Below are 16,834 nucleotides of genomic sequence, written 5' to 3'. Positions count from 1 at the left end.
GAGCGCGAGTAAGAAAAATCGCAAGCTAGGCCATCTCATGGTGAGATTTCTCAACGCAGGCAGTTGCCACAGGTCCCTATCACTCATGCTGAGAAACCTGCAGCTCGCATTGAGAAAGCTGCCGCTCAAGTAAAAAATCTACTCGAGTGGCAGAAAGAAGCAGCACCCACTTGCGATGTGTATTGTGCCATTTATGCTGACTTTACAGCGTGGGAGAAACACCCAGCGCTAAAAATCAGCATGACTTACCGCACTCCGCTGCTCGTAGAACTCTGTGAAGTAAGGAAGATCTTTTTTGGCACTTCAAGGAGTTCTGTGTAACAGAAACTCATGAACGTCACCCAAGACCATTATAAACCCACTGACTTACCTTTTTGATGTATGTCATATTTCTTTACAAAATTTAAATGAAAAACACATTATTTGAGATGTACATTAAAAAAGGGAAAACTAGAAGATGGTTTGCAATTGTGCATGAAGTCATACCTGCCTGGCTAATATCAAATGTCATTGACATTTTCTTCTTGCTAATTCTGCCACATCTTGGAGCACACTTAGGAAAAGTTAACAACATTGATGTTTGGCCATCTATCTCCCATATTTGCCTCCCCTGAGGAGGTGTAGCATTGTTACAGATTCCCTGGTGTGCCACTTATGCAGAAAAATTGTATGTGCAAATGATTTAATGTGTGGGTGTACTTGGACTGAACATATGTAAAGCCTCTCTGAGGCAGAGTAACATAATTTGGCTATTTTTTCTGTGTTGCCTGAATCAACATCAGTATACACAGAAAAGGCAAGGTGCCCTTATATGTCTTGGTTACTGTCATTCAAGTTATTGAGCTGCCCTTGATTACTCTTGCATGGCACAAGTAAAATGCAAATCCATGAGGAATATGGGCAAACGTTTTTGGCTAGTACTGGTACAACTATCCAGCTTTATGTACTGTTGATTATCTTGCTTGCAAGCAGTGAGGTATTCACATTATGTAAGGATGCTGTCATATTTACTTCTTAACATATATGTGGAGGAGTAGAACACTGTTGGCCTGATTACAACTTTGGAGGAAGGTGTTAATCCATCCCAAATGTGACGGATATACCACCAGCCGTATTACAAGTCCATTATATCCTATGGAACTCGTAATACGGCTGGTGGTAAATCCGTCTCATTTCGGACGGATTAACACCTCCTCCAAAGTTGTAATCAGGCCCTGTATGTCCTAACATGCCTCACACATCCCTTTTATTTGTGGTAAGTATTTGTGTATTTTGTAAACATTTCTCACTGTGTGTCTATCGAGAAAATACAGCTGGGTGATACATTCTGAAGTTAGGTTGTAAAACTGCAGATTGCTAACCATACCACTGCAATAGATGTAATTAGTATAAGTGTTGATGTCTTTGCATCTGGTGTAGTTGCACATACAAATACAGCATGTGTAATTGACTTTAACTCACTTTTCTTCACCTGCAAAAAGGGGGTTGTATTTTAGAGTTACATTAATTATGCTGACTTTTAAGAAACAACCATACAAAATTCATTTTTTTAAAAGATCTGTTTTAATTCCAAATGTTCATATCCTCACATTAGAACATCTGAGTATCTGATTTGTTATTACAATCAACATGTATTCAAAATGATAAGGTTTTGTGCATAAAAAGATTTCATTTTTTTTACACATGTAGGTTCACATTTACATGAGAGAATTGCGATCAGTGAAGAAAAACAAGTTGCCATTATTAAGTGTAGGATTTTATTTTGAACCACAAGTTGTAGGAGGCTGGCCTGGCTTGTAGTGGGTACCAAGGGGTACTTACACTCTGTACCAGGTCCAGTTATCCCTTATTAGTGTAGAAGAAGTGGTGTTTCTAGCAGCTTAGGCTGATAGAAGGTAGCTATAGCAGAGCAGCTTAGGCTGAACTAGGAGACATGCAAAGCTCCTACTATACCACTGGAGTCATATGCACAATATCATAAGAAAACACAATACACAGATATACTAAAAATAAAGGTACTTTATTTTTATGACAATATGCTAAAAGTATCTCAATGAGTACCCTCAGTATGAGGATGCCAAATATACACAAGATATATGTACACAATACAAAAAAATATACAGTAATAGCAAAAGGAAGTAATGCAAGCAGTGTAAAGTTACAGTAGATTGCAATAGGAGCACATAGGTATAGGGGCAACACAAACCATATACTCCAGAAGTGGAATGCGAACGACGAATGGACCCCAAACCTATGTGAGCTTATAGAGGGTCGCTAGGACTGTAAGAAAACAGTGAGGGTTAGAAAAATAGCCCACCCCAAGACCCTGTAAGGTAGGTGTAAAGTGCACCTACAACCCCCAGAGAGCACAGATGTCGTGATAGGGGGATTCTGCAAGGAAAACCAACACCAGCAAAGCAACAACAGTGGATTTCCGGACCTGAGTACCTGTAAGAGAAGGGGACCAAGTCCAAGAGTCGGGACAGTGTCGAGAGTGGGCAGATGCCCAGGAAATGCCAGCTGAGGGTGCAAGGAAGCTGCCACCAGATGGAAGAAGCTTGGGGCCAGATGTAGGTAGCTTGCAAATTGCGACTTGCAATTTGCGAGTCTGTGCGACTCGCAAATTGCAAGTCGCAATTGGCTATGCAGAAAGGTGTCTCAGACACCTTCTGCATCTCGCAATGGGGTCGCAATGACCCACCTCATGAATATTCATGAGGTGGGTCGCAAATTGCGGCCCCATTGCGAGTATGGGCACTCGCTAACATGGAGGCCTGCTGACATCAGCAGGCCTCCATGTTAGCGACCTGCTTGCCAATAAAGCAGTTTTTTTTTTTTTGAAGTGTAGCTCGTTTTCCCTAAGGGAAAACGAGCTGCACTACAAAAAAAACCGAAACCTTTAGTTTCGGATTTTTCAGGGCAGGGAGTGGTCCCTTGGACCACTCCCTGCCCTGAAAAAATATTTTGGGGTGCAATCACAAACTGGAAGGGGTCCCATGGGGACCCCTTCCAATTTGCGATTGGGTTACCATCCACTTGAAGTGGATGGTAACTGCGATGCCATTTGCGACCGCATATGCGGTCGCAAATGGTATTGCATCCCAATGCGACTCGCAAATAGGAAGGGAACACCCCTTCCTATTTGCGAGTCTGAAATGCATTTTGCGAGTCGGTAACGACTCGCAAAATGCATTTCTGCATTGGGATACGCGTTTTGCGACTCGCAAACGGCAGATTTTGCCGTTTGCGAGTCGCAAAACGTTTGGTACATCTGGCCCCTAGTGTTTTGAAGAGGACTAGGAACTCCCCCTTTGGAGGATGGATGTCTCTGGTCCTGAAGAAGCTTGCAGAGGTGTTCCCATGCAGAAAGACCGCAAACAAGCCTTGCTAGCTGCAAGGGTTGCAGTTAGGGTTTTTGGATGCTGCTGTGGCCCAGGAGGGACCAGGATGTCGCCACTTGGATGAGGAGACAGAGGGGGCGCCCAGCAAGTCAGGGAGCCCTCACAGAAGCAGGCAGCACCCGCAGAATTACCAGATCAGGCACTTAGAAGAGGAGTGAACCGGAGTCCACCCAAAGTCAGAAAAGGGAGTCCCACGACGCCAGAGGACAACTCAGAAGGTTGTGCACTGCAGGTTAGAGTGTCGGGGATGGGGAACATAGGGTTTTCACTATGAGCACTGGGCCCTGGCTAGCAGGATCCCAGTGAGACAGTGAAGACACCCTGACATATACTCACAAACAGGCCCAAAGTGGGGGTAACAAGGCTAGAAAGAGGCTACTTTCTCACACAAGTGGCTAAGACATCCAAAGAAGGTGGCATGATGTTCCACAAAGCTCAGTTAAAAAAACTGGCCGGGGAGCACTCAAAAATGTTTATCTGAAGATGTGACTCCCCTATTCCTACCAGCATTTGTGAGTGCCAGTAGGGAGCATGGTAATCCCTGGCAAGGGTCTGTTGGTTAGCCAACAAAGCAACAGTGTTGCTAGTGAGGGCACTCATTGATGCAATGGAGGAATCTAACTTGAATTCCAGGGACTGCGTGGTATTATGTATGTCCCCCAGGTGCCTGGTAACTTCACTGGTGTCAGATGTGACAGGCTGGTGTTCCCTTTGCATCATGACACCAGTGATGTCAGCTAGGAACTCATCAATCCCATGAAGCCAAGTGTAAGTGTCTGTGTTAGTCTTGTCAGCCTCTTATTAGGGCTAAGACACTAACAAACCTCTTTAAGAGTGCTCCTAATAGTCACCAGCCCCAACTGACCCTTATTACCCTTATTAGCCATTCACTGCTGGACTCCTCCAACTAGTTAATGAAAAACAACTTTGGGGTCCTCCGCATCCTCAGCTGTGCTGGTAAAGGTTAGTGTTCCATGTCAAGTGCATACTGGTTCACGTGGAGACCCAACAACGTCATCTTCCCTTGCCAGTACCAGAGGAGAATAAGTATCAAAGGTGTTGAGGAGCGGTTGCAAGGTGTCTTCATCCATGGGGGAGGCAGGATGGTATCATTAAGAGGCTGTGCATCATGGACATGCTGAACTCCAGAAGGTGTTGTATGTCCCTCTGGAAAGAAATAGAAATACGTTAAGAAGAATTCATGGTTGAATATAAGATAGGTGATTATTTTAAAATTCAGACAGTCTTTTCCATCACTTTCAAATACACAGGGATATGTGGGACAAACGTTTCTACAAGTAAAGAAGGGCATGTTGCACTATTGCTTTCGCATGGCAATACCTGTACATTGTTCACATGGCCTCAATATTATGTATGGGGCCTATTTGTGTAATTACACACAAAAAACACAGTTAGGTAGCTTGTTGTTCTTCCGTGCCCAAAACTGAGTGCAGGAATGGGCCACATATAACATGTTACAGTCTATTTCTGCTTTGTGCCTGCTTACTGATGAAATAAATATTTCTTCAGAGACCATTGCACCACATAACAAGGGTGTCTGTGTCTGTTCTAGCAATCAATTGGTGCCCCCCATCAGACAAGACGATGTCATATTTCGTTATCCCCACACAATTCTGCACTGTGCCTTTCACACAGCACAACACAACACGCTACCTTGCTGTACGGTCTTGCATGCTATTTTTTGCATTATTGTGCATTGGGGTTATATTTCACAAACGTCCACATCACACTACTGTAGGAAGGTAGCCCCTTTCTAGCCTTGTTACCCCCACTTTTGGCCTGTTTGTGAGTATATGTCAGGGTGTTTTTACTGTCTGACTGGGATCCTGCTAGCCAGGGCCCAATGCTCATAGTGAAAACCCTATGTTGTCAGTGTGTTTGATATGTGTTACTGGGATCCTGCTGAAGGCGCGCCTAAAGCAAGCCCGTCTGCGCTCGTCCGCGCACATCCGCGCACGGTCGAGGACGGGAGCCGGGGATGATGCTCAGGGCAGGGTTACCCCGAGTCGTATTTGTTACTCGGGACCCACACTCCATGCTATGGCTCCGGTTGATCCTTGTAAACACTCGCTTCTGCCATATTCAGGGCAGATTTTTCAGAGGGTTTGCAGGGATTGTGGTTGGGCTCTGGTGACTTCCCAACCTTCTTTTGCGCTAGGAGAATTGGAAGGGGCCCTTCCAAAGAGGTCATTGGGTATTAAACCTGTAGTTTATGCTTTGATTAATGCACAATCACTTTCTAAACATAAGACAGAAATTGCGGAGATGATTACTTTATATCAAGTGGACTGTCTTTTTATAACCGAATCGTGGGCAAAGGCAGACTCCAACCCGGATTTCATTGAAGCTTCTCCTATTGGCTACTCCTTCTTTAGATTGGATAGGTTAGTAGGCATGGGAGGAGGGCTTGCTATTATTTGTAGGTCTACTCTGTCCTGTCAGTGGGAACTGGCCAATTCTTCACATAAGTCCTGTGAGGGCTTGTATTTTAAAATTTGCCAAAATAATTGTATTTTGATCGAGGGGCGATTGATTTACAGACCACCGGGTTCAGCTGCCTTATTCATGTTAGACTGGCCCATTCTTATTGAACCTCTGGTAGTGGCATTAAATTGTATTATCCTGGGGGATTTCAACTTACATTTTGATAATGGCCAGCTCCCTTATGTTATAGAGCTGGTGAATCTCATGGCTTTGTTTGATTGGACTCTTTCAGTCACCTTGGCCACACTCCAGGCAGGGCATATTCTTGATGGGATTTTTGCCCGCCCAGAGGATCAGGTGACTGTGTCCAACATTCCTTTGGCTTGGACTGATCACCACCTTCTCTTGTTTAAAAGTGCTAAGTGGTTCCCCAACCAACAGATAAAATCGAGCAGCAAATCCTTGCGGCTATGGAACAAAATCACCGAGACTCAGCTGGGCCCTGCAGTAAAGGAAGGCTGGGAGGTAGCGGAAAATCTTCATACGTCTGCCTTGGAGGTTTTTAATTCAGGCTTAGTCCTTGCTATGGATAAGTTGGCCCCGGTGATAACAAAGCCGGAGGGGAGGCCTAAGAAAACTAGCTGGCCCTGGTTTAACAGCGATTTGAAGGTGCTTCAGAGGAGGTACCGTCAACAAGAAAGACGATGGAAGCTATATCCTAATGAGACAGAGAAGAAGAAGCTAGGAACTGCTTAAAAAACTTATAAGGTAGCCTGTTTTGAGGCGAAATCAGCCTTTCTATCTACAAGAATCAAGGATGCATCTAATGCTCCTAAAGAACCATTTAAGGTAGTTCTCTCTTTAACCATGCCTCCCTTTCCTCCTACTATCTCACCTAATTCCCAGGAAACTTGTAATCAAATTGTGGTGTTTTTTAAAACTAAAATCCGGCACATTCATTCAGATTTTCCCTTGCTGGACACTTTGATAGCCCCATTGGATTATCCGAGTCAGGACATTCCCCTGCTCACATGTTTTCCCCCGCTGTTGCCGGATAGGATTAAAGAACTTTTAATGGGGATTAAGTCAGGTTCACCTATGGATCCTTGTCCACCCGCCATTTTGCAGTTCTATCTTCGGGGATCTTCCCTTCCACATGGAAGCAGGCCACTGTTATTCCTTTAAAAAAGAAGCCCGACCAAACTGCCTTTAATTTGAGCAACTTGCGACCTATCTCATTGTTACCTAGATTGGCTAAGATTTTTTAAAAACACATTAATTATGAAAGTTCCACATTTCTTTATCAGGCTGGAGGCTTCGATCAGTCACAACATGGGTTTAGGAGTGCTCATAGTACGGAATCAGCGCTACACACGACATCTGACTCCATCCGGAGATTACTGGATGAGGGTCAAGGCGCTATTCTTGTACTATTGGATCTCTCCGTGGCATTTGACACCATCTCTCCTGCGATCTTGGTTTCACGCCTCCATCAAGCTGGAATAAGACACTCCGCCCTTAAAATCCTGGAGTCTTTCTTAAGTAATAGATCTATTACTGTAAGTTGGGCTGGCTTTAAAGCACCGGCTTTTCATCTGCCTTGTGGTGTGCCTCAGAGCTCGGCGCTTAGCCCAACGCTTTTTAATATATATGTGGCCCCCCTAGCGAGACTAATCCGATCATATGGTTTCATCCCATATGCTGATGACACACAATTTATCATCCCGGTGTCTAGGAGCAACTGGGAGGAAGTGGCTGATCAGTTTAATAACTGCATGCAGGATATTAATAAGTGAATGAGACAGAACTGGCTGAAGCTAAATACAAACAAGACTGAGATTGTTTTGTATGGTTGTAGTAAAGAGCTGTGGAGCTCGCAATGGTGGCCTGACGAATGTGGAAAGCCACCTGTCTCCTGCGTGGCTACCAGAAATTTGGGAGTGATCTTTGATGACTCAAGTTTTAAGCCACAGGTTAGTGCTATTGTCAAATCTAGTAACTGGACACTGAAACTCCTGAGAAAAATTCTACCGTTTCTGAAGCAGGAGGAAAGAGTCACTGTTATTCTAGCGTTGATTATGTCCAGATTGGATTATTGTAACTCCATGTTGTTGGATATTGATGTGGGTTCCTTGAGGAAACTGCAGTTAATTCAGAACAATGCAGCTCGTATGATTTTGGACCTTCCACGTTTAGCCTCGGCTTCCCTTAGCCTGAAATATCTTCATTGGCTTCCGGTTGGAAAGAGGATTATTTTTAAAGCTCTTTGCCTAACCTTTAAAGCACTCAATGGGAGCGGTGCTGAACACCTGGTTGAGAGACTCAGGTGGTATTGTCCAGGGCGCGTCCTAAGATCGAACAGGTCTGTCGAACTCGTAGAGTCAGGTGGGGAGACAAAGCCTTTACAGTGGCGGCTGCCAGACATTGGAATGCTCTACCGCTGCACATTAGGAAAGAACACAACTTCCTGATATTCAGGAAGCGAGTGAAAACGTGGCTGTTTCCACAGTAATGTTGCTTGGCCTTGGTCGTTCCCTCTCCATTTATGTCCTCAAGCGCTTCGATGCTAAGGCCGGAACGCGCTATATAAATATCCATATACGTACATATACATGCATACATAGATCCTGCTAGCCAGGACCCCAGTGCTCATAAGTTTGTGGCCTATATGTGTTCCCTGTGTGGTGCCTAACTGTATCACTGAGGCTCTGCTAACCAGAACCTCAGTGTTTATGCTCTCTCTGCTTTCTAAAATTGTCACTGCAGGCTAGTGACTAATTTTACCAATTCTCATTGGAATACTGGAACACCCTTATAATTCCCTTGTATATGGTACCTAGGTACCCAGGGTATTGGGGTTCAAGGAGATCTCTATGGGCTGCAGCATTTCTTTTGCCATCAATAAGGAGCTCATACAATCAATAAGGAGCTCATACAATTCTTACACAGGACTGCCACTGCAGCCTGAGTGAAATAACGTCCACGTTATTTCACAGCCATTTTTCACTGCACTTAAGTAACTTATAAGTCACCTATATGTCTAACCCTCACTTGCTGAAGGTTAGGTGCAAAGTTACTTAGTGTGTGGGAACCCTGGCACTAGCCAAGGTGCCCCCATATTGTTCAGAGCAAATTCCCCGGACTTTGTGAGTGCGGGGACACCATTACACGCATGCACTATACATATGTCACGACATATGTATAGCGTCACAATGGTAACTCCGAACATGGCCATGTAACATGCCTAAGATCATGCCATTCTGGCATTGGGGAGACAATTCCATGATCCCCCGAGTCTCTAGCTCAGACCTGGGTACTGCCAAACTACCTTTCCCGGGGTTTCACTGCAGCTGCTGCCAACCCCTCAGACAGGTTTCTGCCCTATGTGTAGCGTCACAATGGTAACACCGAACATGGACATGTAACATGTCTAGGATCATGGAATTGTCACCCCAATACCATTCTGGTATTGGCGGGACAATTCCATGCATCCCCGGGTCTTTAGCACAGAACCCGGGTGCTGCCAAACTGCCTTTCCAGGGTTTCCACTGCAGCTGCTGCTGCTGCCAACACCTCAGACAGGTTTCTACCCCCCTGGGGCCTGGGCAGCCCAGTCCCAGGAAGGCAGAACAAAGGATTTCCTCTGAGAGAGGGTGTTACACCCTCTTCCTTTGGAAATAGGTGGGAAGGGCCTGGGAGGAGTAGCCTCCCCCAGCCTCTGGAAATGCTTTGATGGGCACAGATGGTGGCCATCTCTGCATAAGCCAGTCTACACCGGTTCAGGGATCCCCCAGCCCTGCTCTGGTGCGAAACTGGACAAAGGAAATGGGAATGACCTCTCCCCTGACCAGTACCTCCCAGGGAAGGTGCCCAGAGCTCCTCCAGTGGGTCCCAGACCTCTGCCATCTTGGATTCAGAGGGGCACAATGGACTGCTCTGAGTGGCCAGTGCCAGCAGGTGACGTCAGATACCCCTCCTGATAGGTGCTTACCTCTTTCAGTAGACAAACCTCCTTTTTTAGTAGCCAAACCTCCTTTTTTGGCTATTTAGTGTCTTTCCTCTGGGCTATTCCTCAGATAATGAATGTAAGAGCTCACCAGAGTTCCTCTGCACTTCCCTCTTCGACTTCTATCAAAGATCGACTGCTGAGTGCTCCAGGACGCCTGCAAAACCGCAACAAAGTAGAAAGAAGACTACCAGCAACATTGTAGCGCCTCATCCTGCTGGCTTTCTCAACGGTTTCCTGGTGGTCCATGCTCTGAGGGCTGTCTGCCTTCACCCTGCACTGGAAGCCAAGAAGAAATCTTCCGTGGGTCGACGGAATCTTCCCCCTGCCAACGCAGGCACCAAACCTCTGGGTCCCCTCTCATCCTGACGAGCGTGGTCTCTGGAACACAGGAGCTGGGTCCAAGAGTCTGCCACAGTCCAGTGACCCTTCTGTCCAAATTTGGTGGAGGTAAGTCCTTGCCTCCCCACACCAGACAGCAAACCTGTGTACTATATGATTTCCGGCTTCTGTGCACTTTTCCAGTGTTTCCTTTGTACACAACCTAGCCTGGGTCTCCAGCACTCTGTTCTGCATTGCCCAACTCGCTGAGTTGGACTCTGACGTTGTGGGACCCTCCTTTGTGACTCTGAGTCAACTGCTGTCCTCAGATCTTCTAAGTACCTCTTCTGGTACTTCTGCGGGTGCCTCCTGCTTCTGTGGGAGCTCTTTGAGTTGCTGAATGTCCCCTCTGTCTCCTCCTCCAAGGGGCAACATCCTGGTCCTTCCTGGTCCCCAGCAGCACCCAAAATCTTCAACCATGACTCCTGAAGCTAGCTAGGCTTGTTTGCAGTATTTCTGCCTGGAAACACTTCTGCAACCTCCAACACGCTGTGGGACATCTTCCATCCAAAGGAGAAGTTCCTGGCCCCTTTTGTTGTTGCAGAATCTTTGACTTCTTCCACCCAGAGGCAGCCCTTTTGCACCTTCATCTGGAGTTTAGTGGGCTCCTGCCCCCCCCTGGACACTTGCGGGACTCTTGGACTTGGTTCCCTTCCTTTACAGGTCCTCAGGTCCAGGAATCCGTCTTCAGTGTTTTGCTGGTGTTTGTGGTTCTTGCAGAATCCCCTATCACGACTAATTTGTCTTTCTGGGCTAGTTGGGTAACTTTACTCCTACTTTTCAGGGTCTTGGGGTGGGGTATCTTGGATACCCTTACTGTTTTCTTACAGTCCCAGCGACCCTCTACAACCTCCCATAGGTCTGGGGTCCATTCGTGATTCGCATTCCACTTTTGGAGTATATGGTTTGTGTTGCCCTTAGACCTATGTCTACCTATTGCATCCTATTGAGATTCTACATTGTTTGCACTACTTTTCTTACTGTTACTTACCTGTTTTGGGTTTGTGAACATATAATTTGTGTATATCACCTACCTCCTAAGTGAGGGTATCCTCTGAGATACTTTTGGCATATTGTCACTAAAATAAAGTACCTTCATTTTTTGTAACTCTGAGTAGTGTGTTTTCTTATGATATTGTGCCATATGATATAAGTGGTATAGTAGGAGCTTTGCATGTCTCCTAGTTCAGCCTAAGCTGCTAGAAACACCCCTATTCTACTAATGAGGGATAACTGGACCTGGCACAAGGTGTAAGTACCACAAGGTACCCACTATATGCCAGGCCAGACTCCTACAACTACTGTGTGAAAAGGCCTCTTTTGGCATGGTAGCCCCCATTATTTGCATGGAAAGTGATGGGTTTTCAAACTGTAAGAGCCCTGGGCCCCCGCTAAACAGGTTCCTAGGGCCAGATCTCTTTTTCCAAAACTGTACTATGTTTGGCACTTCAACCACCCTTGTAAGTCCCTCTTAAATGGTTGTGAGAGGCTGGCCTGGTTTGTAGTGGGTACCAAAGGTATTTACACCTTATACCAGGTCCAGTTATCCCTTATTAGTGAAATGTAGTCAGTGTCTAGAAGCCAGGCTGTCTAGTGTAGCTGTAGCTGAGTAGACAAGGCTTATCTAGGAGAAACACAAAGCGTATGCAATACCACTGTAGTCACGCAGAACTCACACACTTGAAAGAAAACACTCAGTGTTACAAAAATAAAGATACTTTATTTTGGTGACACAAATGCCAAAAATACCTTAGAGACCATACTCCCTGAAGAGGTAAGTAATATACACACTATATACACTAGAATGCAGAAATAGCTGTAAAAACAGTTAGAAAACAGTGCAAATAGTAGAAATCACAATAGATAGCAATGGGCCTAGGGAAACACAAACCATATACTAGAATAGTGTAATGCAAAAGTCGGTTTCCCACCTAGGCAAGTGGAGAATGGAGAGGGGCACTGGGAGTGTAAGAAAAGGTCAAAGGTAAGTAATAGAAACCACCCCAGAACCCAGGAAAGCAGAAGTAAATCACATTAAGGGGGTGATTCTGAGACTGGCGGGCGGCGGAGGCCGCCCGCCAGTCTTCCCCTGACAAAATACCGCTCCGCGGTCGCAAGACCGCTGAGGGTATTTTGAGATTTGCCCTGGGCTGGCGGGCGGCTGCCAAAAGGCCGCCCGCCAGCCCAGGGCAAATCTACCTTCCCACGAGGACGCCGGCTCCGAATGGAGCCGGCGTAGTGGGAAGGTGCGACGGGTGCTGTTGCACCCGTCGCGTATTTCAGTGTCTGCTTTGCAGACACTGAAATACTTTGTGGGGCCCTCTTACGGGGGCCCCTGCAGTGCCCATGCCATTGGCATGGGCACTGCAGGGGCCCCCAGGGGCCCCGCGGCACCCCCTACCGCCATTCTGTTACTGGCGGGAGACCCGCCAGGAACAGGATGGTGGTAAGGGGTGTCAGAATCCCCATGGCGGCGGAGCGCGCTCCGCCGCCATGGAGGATTCTCGCGAGCAGCGGAAAGTCGTCGGGAGACCGCCGACTTTCCGTTTCTGACCGCGGCTGAACCGCCGCGGTCAGAATGCTCGACGGAGCACCGCCAGCCTGTTGGCGGTGCTCCTGTGGTCGGTGACCCTGGCGGTCACCGACCGCCAGGGTCAGAATGACCCCCTAAGTTTCCTTGAATACACAAGAACACGTGATAGAAGATTTTGCAAGAACCAGAAGAGACTGCAAGACACCAATGATGGATTCCTGGTCTTGAAGACCTGTGGAAGAAGGGCATCAACTCCAAGAAGCACTGAAGAGTCCAGGGGAAACAGGAGCCCCTTCTAACCCAGATGAAGGTGCAAAAGAATTGCCACTGCTGAGGAAGAACAATCAGAACTGCACCCAAAAAGATGGATTGGTGTTCCTGGTCGGTGCAGATGATGACCGACGCCGGGTAGATGATTGTAGTCTGGTTTGCGTCGCTCGATTCCACCAACAAGCCCTTGCACATGCAAAGCTCCTGGTTAGAGGAACATGGCGCTGCCTGTGACCAGGAGGGACCTGGTAGCCTTGACCCAGGAGGGGGAGACAGAGGTGGCTCTCCACAACTCAGAGAGCCCTCAGAAGACCAGCTGGCACACCAGGAGTCCCACTGCCCGGGGACAATAAAGGTGCAAATAGAGGCCCACGCAGCACTTCACAAAGGGATCCCACACAGCCGTAGAACCACTCAGGAAGCTGTGCATCACAGGAAGGAGTGCTCGGGCTGGAGCTGTGCTGTGCACGAAGAACTTCTTGGAAGGTCACACACAAGCCTTGGCAACTTCAACTTCAAAACACGTGTTTCATGGGGGTACTGTTTTGCGTGGGGAGGCAAGCTCTTACCTCCCACCAAAGTTCGACAGCTGGACCTTAGGGCCGCTGGGACCACTTCAGTCCACCATCCGTGTTGCTGGGCGCACGCATTTCTTCAGGAGAGGGAACCCATGCCACCGGTCTTCACTGTAGAGGGGTGCCTGGTGAAGCAGGGAAGTGACTCCTTCACTTCAAGGGAGAATTCTTCGTTCTTCTGCTGTAGGCTGAAGACAGGCAGTCTCCCGAGGATGCACAACCTGGAAACAATTGCAGTTGCTGGCAGGAGCTGAAGATACAGTGTTGGAGAAGTCGTCCTTGCTTCTTTGTTGCAGTTTGAAGAGTTCATGGATGGTCCAGATGCAGTTTTGTCGGCAGAAGGTGAAGTAAAGGATGCAGAGGATTCCTGCTGGAGTCTTGCAATCTGAATCTGAGGAAACACCCAGAGGAGAGAACCTAAATAGCCCTGAAAAGGGGATTGTTCAGCTTCACAGGGAAGCACCTGTCAAGGGAGGGCTCTGATGTCACCTTCTGGCACTGGCCCCTCAGATGTTCCCAGAGTGTCCCACCACCTTGGAATCCAAGATGGCAAAACCCAGGGACACTCTGGAGGACCTCTGGGCACCACCCCTGGGGTGGTGATGTACAGGGGAGTGGCCACTCTTCTTTCCTTTGTCCAGTTTGCACCAGAGCAGGTACTGGAGGTCCCTGAACTGGTGTAGACTGGATTATGCAAGGAGGGTACCATCTGTGCCCTTCAAAGCATTTCCAGAGGTTCTGGGAGGCTACCCCTCCAATGCCTGTAACATCTATTTCCAAAGGGAGAGGGTTTAACACCCCTCTCCCAAAGTAAATGCTTTGTTCTACCTCCCTGGGCTCGAGCTGCTTGAGCAACAGGAGAGCAGAAACTTGTCTGTGAGGTGGCAGCAGCTGGGGCTGACTGTAAAACCTCAGAAGGCTAGTATGGCAGTACTGGCTGTCTACTGCAGAGCCCCTAAAGTGCCTGGAATTATACAACCAATGTTAGAATCAACATTGGGGTATGATTCCAAGATGTTAGCACCTTACATGGCCATATTCAGAGTTACCATTGTGAAGCTGGACATAGGTATTGACCTATGTCCAGTGCATGTTTAAAATGGCATCCCGCACTCATGTAGTCTGGGAAAATTGTCCTGGATGATGTGGGGGCAACTCTGCTAGTTCAGAGTGCCCTCATACACAGGTACTTTGCACCCATCCTTCAGGGTAGGAAGGCGTGGTATATGGGTTACTTATAAGTGACCTGGTGCTGTGTAAATGGCAGGAAAATGGTGCATGCACTATTTCACATAGGCTGCAATGGCAGTCCTGTAGAAGCCTTTGCATGGGCTCCCTGTGGGTGGCAAAAGTAATGCTGTAGCCCATAGGGATCCCCTGGAGTCCCAATGCCCTGGATACCTAGGTGCCATATACCAGGGACTTATAAGGGGGCACCAGTAGGCCAATTATGAGTGGAATACTGTGTTAGCAGTATCCAACCACCAAATTTAAAGGGGAGAGAGCATAAGCACTGGGGTCTTGGTTAGCAGGATCCCAGTGACACAGTCCAACACACTTACAAACAAGCCAAAAATGGGGTTAACCATGCTAGAAAGAGGCTACTTTCTCACAATGGTGCCCCTGGTACCTAGGGCATGGGTACTGAAGAGCAACACCCAGAGCTGCAGCACCAATTCAATCACTCTGCCCCACACCAGCCTCGTGCAGACTGCCATTGCAAGTGCATGACAAGGTGTATGCAAAATGTGCAAACTCGAAATGGCACTCCACAAGGGTGCCATGCCCACTAATACTGTATGCAACATAGGTAAGACACCCCTCTGGCAGGCCTTAAAGCCTTAAGGCAGGGTGCACTAAAATGTATGTGAGGGTAAATGTGTGCATGAGCAAATGTGCCCAAACTGTGTCTTTGCAAAACCTTAAGCCACAGTAAGTGTACAGAGAACCCATAGCAAAAACATGTACTGGACACTGGTCATCACGAGTTCCCCAGCTACATAATGGCCTCTCTGCATACTGGGTTGTTTAGTATTAAATAATAAACCAACACTGATGTCAGGGTTGGGTTTATAATAAAATGTAACCAGAGTGCACCTCAGAGGTGCCCTCTGTAAAACCTAACAGCCCTGGCATGGTTGCTGTCTGGTCCCAACCAGCCTGCCACCACCAGACATGTTTCTGGACTTCTGGGGTGAGAACCTTTTGCTTTCAGGAACCAGAATACAAAGTCTTTGCTGAGTGGAGGTGTGACACCTCCACCCCCAGCCAGACAACCTGCACTAGCGATCAGCCCCATTGGCTTTATCACCTTTAAAAATGTGACCCCTGCCTCTGCTACGAGCAGCAGATGGCTGTGCAGGAGTTTTCCCCCCACTTTGAGTGTGAAAGCTGGCAAGAAACCTTAACCAGATTAGAAGGCATGCCCCCCTCATCCTGCACCACCCCTTAGGTATGGCAGGTGAGGTGACCACTTCATTTCATTTTCCTCCATCTTGTGGTCACTTAGTGGATGTAGCCACCCTAAGATAGGTGGCCCATTGGCCACTACCAAGTACTCACCATAACACTCACTAAATGCAGTATTTAGTGGGAATCCCTAGATCAACAGCTCAGATTCAATGGACAGAAAAAGGCCAGGAACAAAGAAGACCCGAGGCATGAGAGCAGAAGCCCTGCTGCACAAAGAAAAAGACACCAAACCCTGCCTTCTGTTCCTAGACAATAACCACTGAGGTGTCGCATAGAAACCTGAAGGACTCTAGAAAACCCCAGAGCACCTCCAGCCTTTTGAAAATTGCCAAGAACCTCACTCAGAATTAAGGTATCACTCCTTCAATCTGCAACAAGGAACCAGTGAAGTCCAGTTCACTGACCGGCTGCTGACCAATGAACCAGACCCAGCAGCCCAACCAAAATCCACACAACAAACCCAAAGGACAAAACCCATAAGTGTGCCATGTTTGTTGACACTGGGACTTTCAGGGCCTGAGATGTGCCATTGCCTAGTGTAATGGACCCCCAACAATGGACACCCAGAAGTAAATTCCACTATGGACTCTCCAAAGCCCAGAAGCAAGCACTAGTCAAGGGACTGCAGAACACCCAAAAGCCATTCCCCAGAGGGCCCCTGTTGACCTGCAATCTACCCTCCAATTGACCTTCTCTTAGTTCCAAGGACTCCAAGACGCACAACTCCTGGCTGAAATATCTGCATTGCACC

The sequence above is a fragment of the Pleurodeles waltl genome, chromosome 3_1 (genome assembly GCF_031143425.1).
Source record: "Pleurodeles waltl isolate 20211129_DDA chromosome 3_1, aPleWal1.hap1.20221129, whole genome shotgun sequence".
NCBI lineage: Eukaryota > Metazoa > Chordata > Amphibia > Caudata > Salamandridae > Pleurodeles > Pleurodeles waltl.
Note: the sequence above shows the minus strand (reverse complement) of the source record.